We start from the raw sequence: 6,011 nt of genomic DNA, 5'->3' as shown, positions 1-6,011 counted from the left end.
CAGAGCTAAGTATAAGAGGTGGCAGATAACAGGCCTTCAAAACTGAGAGGTTAGATTACTACGTTTACATCAAGATATGTGAGTTAAGGTTAAGATTCTGTGTTCCTTGTGCTTAACTTTCTTCATTTGTATGATGGGAGGGAAGCTGGGAACAGGAGGTGCAATGAGATGATAAGTCATATTAATCTCCGCAGTACTTAACATCGAGAAATTGACAGAATTTCATTTGCTTTCCTCATTAACAAAATGCAAAGCTATTGGCCAGGGGTTGTGGCTCTCAACTTTAATCCCAGAGCTTTGGGAGGCTGAGGCGGGAGGATTACTTGAGTTCAGGAGTTCCAGACCAGCCTGGTCAACATAGTGAGACCTCAGCTTTACAAAGAAACAACGCCCCCCACCACACACACACAGAAAGCTATTACATTTTCTTCTCTTTCCTGTGAGCCCATTTGGTGGAAGTGCAAACTTATGAAAATCATATCTTTGAAAAGCAAAATGGCCTTTTTGAGTTTTGCAGATTATTAAAACACAAAGCTTCCATCCACTCTTTTGAAAATGCATTTAAAATTTCCCAGTTTCAGGATGTCAAGTGTGCTGGGGGGCCTCAAGGCCACCCCCAGTGGTTCAGTGATTTGTTAGGGGTACTGAAGGGAACTGGCATATAGTCAGCCTTACAGCTAAGACTTATTACAGTGCAAGGAAACAGAGCCAACTATTAGTAAAGGGATGAGGCACACGGGGTGAAGTCGGGGAAACCAGGCATGAGCTTCCAAGGGTCCTCCCTGGTTGGCAGCGTACAAGATGCTTTTACTGCCCGGGAAACTAATTGTAACAGCATGTGTGACTATTTACCAACCTGAGAAGCTCAATAGAGACTCTGCCAGGGTTTTTTTTTATTGCCAGCTGGTTATGATGCACTCACTGCTTGGCAAATACCAAGATTCCAGATGCCTGGAATGAAAGGTGTTTTGCATAAACCATATTGCTTGTGCAATTTTGACACAGCTGACCTTGTAAACGGGCCTTTCAAGGGATAGCACTCAGGCCTGTTTTGCTAAGTTTTTTGCAGTGCAGCCTATTGGCCCCTGCTTTACAGCAAAATAATCATCAGTAAGACCGTCACAGCATGGGGGGGAATGAGTTTGCAGGAATGATTCCAGCTATGCCCTTTAGGGGTTTCGGACTTAGTTAAAATACAGGTCTGTTTTAGAAAGCCACCTGGCCTCCTCCTCAAACTTATGTATGAATCCTTTTTACCTGTCCTGACTCACCAAGTGTGTGGTAGAGCAGAACTCTTGCCAGTAATTTGAAGCTTCCACAGCTCAGACGGTGTCGCAATAGGTTCCACACCTGATTACAGTCCCACAGGACACACAAGGTACTGCTGGAAACTGAGTTTACAATTGTCAGGGCAACCTAAGCAAGACATCCATTAGTCAGCAGTGAAGGTTAACAGACACTCAGCGCGGACTCCCCCTGTAGGGAGAATTCTCAGTCCTGTCCAATGAGGTTAGTTGAGTCCCCGATTTCAGAGGGACTGCCTGAGGCAGTCAGTTCCACATGGTTTGCTTGTCTATGACCACAGATCATCACTTTCACCAGTGTGGCCCTCAGGGTGTTCTGCAGGGCAGGAATAGCAGCTGGGTGGCTCCCTCACGGCGTGTCAGGGTGGTCTAGGCTCAGCAGTCAGTTTGCGTTCAAAGAACTTACTGGGCGGGCACATTGGCTCACGCCTGTAATCCCAGCACTTTGGGAAGCTGAGGCAGGTGGATCACCAGAGGTCAGGAGGTTGAGACTAGCCTGACCAACATGGTGAAACTTCGTCTCTACTGAAAATACAAAATTAGCCAAGGATGGTGGTGCATGCCTGTTATCCCAGCTACTTGGAAGGCCAAGGCAGGAGAATCGCTTGAACCCAGGAGGTGGAGGTTGCCGTGAGCCAGGATCACGCCATTGCACTCCAGCCTGGGCAACAAGGTGAAACTCTGTCTCAAAAAAATAAATAAAATAAAAAGAACTCACGGGAGTTTGGAAAGCAGCACAGAGGGTTTTCCTTCGGGAGGAAGGAAAAAGTTGCAGGAAAGATTCTGAAAACGAAGGTGAACACTGGCCTCTGCCCTCCCCCAGCCACCTCCTCAGATGCTTTCGCATATTTCCTCCTGTTACAAAGTCACTGTGTCCCATTGGGCAATCATTTTACATTTAAAAAAATCATCCTTTAGTGTCATCCAGACCTTTCTTCTGGAAGGGTTGTATGGAATAGGAACAAAGTTTTTCCACAGAAAAACCTTTTAATGCTATTTACTCAAAGACACAGGTTTAAAAATTGGTTGTGATAAAATCTGAAATTATCAAAAAAATTTCAAGATGGCTTTACATAACCTCCCATCCCTTTTGTCCTGATCGTTTATCCAGTGAGCAGCTCAGAAAAGATCCGTCTGTTTCCGAGGGCTAACTGCCTTACTAAGTTGTGTGTACCAGGAGATGGTGAGGGAAGCAGGGTCAAACTGTCCATCCACTGTTACAAACTGCAGTGAATCCAGAAAGCCAAACACAAGCCATCAGCAGTGAGGCATCCCCCAGGTGGGGGGTCAAGAGCCCAGTGTCAGGAATGGGTGGAGGTCACAGTGCCTGGCTATGCCCTTACCAAACTCCAGCTTTTGGCAGCAATCACGTTTGCCATGCAGTCATTCTCCGTATAAGATGAACCCTCTACTATTTATGAAATTTCAAAAATTGAATGTTTTATGTCAATTTTTAACATTCAGATGCAAGAGCCACATACTGCAAAGGCTTTTATTTTTATTTATTTATTTTTGAGACAGAGTCTTGTTCTGTCGCCCAGGCTGGAGTGCAGTGGTGTGATCTCAGCTCACTGCAACCTCCGCCTCCCGGGTTCAAGCAATTCTCCTGCCTCAGCCTCCTGAGAAACTGGGATTACAGGCATCCATCACTGCGCCCAGCCAATTTTTGTATTTTTTAAGTAAAGACAGGGTTTCACCACGTTGGCCAGGCTGATCTCAAACTCCTTACCTCAAGTGATCTGCCTGCCTTGGCGTCCCAAAGTGTTGGGATTTACGGGCGTCAGCCACCTGGCCTGGCGAGCCTCGCCATACAAAGGCTTTTTTTTTTTTTTTTTTTTTTTAAAAGACAGAGTCTCGCTCTGTCGCCCAGGCTGGAGTGCAGTGGCGTGATCTCAGCTTACTGCAAGCTCCGTCTCCCGGGTTCACGCCATTCTCCTGCCTCAGCCTCCCGAGTAGCTGGGATTACAGGCGTCCGCCCCTGCGCCCGGCTAATTTTTTGTATTTTTACTAGAGACGGGGTTTCACTGTGGTCTCGATCTCCTGACCTCATGATCTGCCCGCCTCGGCCTCCCAAAGCGCTGGGATTCCTGGCGTGAGCCACCGCGCCCAGGCTTTTATGGAGGCCCCCCGCTTTATAAAATAATGGCAATTGTGCCCCCAGTATCAAATGCAGCATTTGTAGTCTTAACATCATAGCCGTCAGATGTTGGATGTCATCCAGCACCCAGGTTGGAATGCAGGAGGCTGGGGGAGGGACCTGCTGCAGCAGGAGCTAGGCTAACACTCAACTTACAGCTCCTGTAGGTAAGATGCTCTGTGGTCCACATCAAATGGGAACCCTCTGATCAGTGACAATCGTGTTCAAACTCATGGCTGCATATCACATGGCCTAAAAGTTTAAACCATTGCAAAAATGAAGCTGAAGCATACCCCTGTGTTTGTTACGGGGAGTCATTACTGTTAACTCCAACAATGCACACCTGTGTATCTATTGCTCCCCACCATTTAAACACCCCTGAGTAGTTCTTTGGTTAAGATTGTCAGGGTAGAAGTGCCCGGTGTGGTGGCTCACGCCTGTAATCCCAGCACTTTGGGAGGCCAAGGCAGGTGGATCACGAGGTCAGGAGATCGAGACCATCCTGGCTAACACGGTGAAACCCCATCTCTACTAAAAATACAAAAAAATTAGCCGGGTGTGGTGGCGGGCGCCTGTAGTCCCAGCTACTCGGGAGGCTGAGACAGGAGAATGGCGTGAACCCAGAGGCAGAGCTTGCAGTGAGCCGAGATCACCCCACTGCACTCCAGCCTGGGTGACAGAGTGAGACTCCATCTAAAAAAAAAAGAATTTATGTTAATGTCAAAAGTTTTAAGTATATGAAAAATTGACCTTTAGGAAGAGTGCATGAGCTGGTACACATCTGGTAATGCTGATAGTGCCTAAACTGACACAATTACAAAGTTGATTTCATATTCCATAATTGCAATGGAATATTTATATCTTCAGAGTAAAAATATTTGTTAGTATATAATTTATCTGAACATGGTTGATAAAATCTAAGAAACCACTACAGAGGAATTTGACAAAAAGTGTCTTGTTCTTAATAGCATATAATTAAACATAGTATTGAACATATACTGAAGGGTTGCACTTGGCTCTGAGTAATAGGAAACTCCACCAGTCTGCCTGATATGAGAGAGGTGATTATTCTTACATGGACTAAGTAGTCATTCAGCGATGCTGTACACGATCAAACTGTGTGTGCGCTTTTTGGCTGGTGCATAGGCTGTCATGGTTGTGTCTGCACACAGAACCATAAGCAGTACTAAGAGAACAAAAGAAAATGTTTAGTATAAAAATAAGGTAAGACCTGGGCTGGGCACGGTGGCTCACACCTGTAATCCCAGCACTTTGGGAGGCCAAGGCAGGTGGATCATGAGGTCCGGAGTTCAAGACCAGCCCGGCCAACATAGTGAAACCCCGTCTCTACTGAAAATACAAAAGTTAGCGGGGCATGGTGGTGCATACCTGTAGTCTCAGCTACTTGGGAGGCTGAGGCAGGAGAATCGCTTGAACCCGGGAGGCAGAGGTTGTGAGCCGAGATGACACCACTGCACTTCAGCCTGGGCAACACAGCAAGACTCTGTCTCAAAAATAAATAAATAAATAAAATAAAAATAAGGTAAGACCTAAAGGAGGGAGTTAGCTTCAGAGATGATCACCACGACAGTCAGGATCAGTGGCCTGGTGGACGTGGCAGGTGTTGTAGCAATCCACACTAAATGTCTTCATGTTGGGAGAGCTCATGGAGATGTCTGGCTGAAAGTTAGGCAGCTGGTGTCTGTTGTAGAGATACTCTTCATTAACAGGGGCAGGAATCAATACAATGATCCAGAAGGCCGTGTGCATGGTGCGCCTGTGTGCCACCTTTATGTCTCTGAGTATGCTGGCTCTACAAAGCGGGTAATGACTTCTCTAGTCCTGACTGCCAAACCTCATGCAAAGTAGAAAATCAGCAGATTTTAACTTGGTGCCATAAAGGAAAGACATTCAGGGAAATGTCGTTCCCAGCCTTACACATATATCCGTAACAAAACCATCTACAGATTTCATTCTTGTTTTGTAGGTCCCCATTCCTAATTCAAAGGCTGCTGTCTAACTCCCAGTGAGAAATGAGGAAACACAAATTGCAAAAGATGATTAGAGACTATACTTTATAGAGAACTCTGCATATTTACAAGGTTTTGCAAAAAAAAATTTGGTAAGGTACAATATATAAAATAGGTAAGTGATATCCACTATCTGTAGCAGTAGGCCAGTAAGAAATACCAAAGTTTTATTGTTGTAATGATCCCATACAGAAAAATATAGAAACTATAAAAATTATGTCATGTTCGGCCGGGCATGGTGGCTCACGCCTGTAATCCCAGCACTTTGGGAGGCCGAGGTGGGCAGACCATGAGGTCAGGAGATCGAGACCATCCTGGCTAACACGGTGAAACCCCATCTCTACTAAAAATACAAAAAATTAGCCAGGCGTGGTGGCCGGCGGCTGTAGTCCCAGCTACTTGGGAGGCTGAGGCAGGAGAATGGCGTGAACTTGGGAGGCGGAGCTTGCAGTGAGTGGAGATCACGCCACTGCACCCCAGCCTGAGTGACAGAGCGAGACTGTCTCAAAAAAAAAAAAAAATTGTGTCATGTTCAAAGTA

The sequence above is a fragment of the Pan paniscus genome, chromosome 20 (assembly GCF_029289425.2).
Source record: "Pan paniscus chromosome 20, NHGRI_mPanPan1-v2.0_pri, whole genome shotgun sequence".
Lineage (NCBI taxonomy): Eukaryota > Metazoa > Chordata > Mammalia > Primates > Hominidae > Pan > Pan paniscus.
This window is presented reverse-complemented; position numbering follows the sequence as displayed.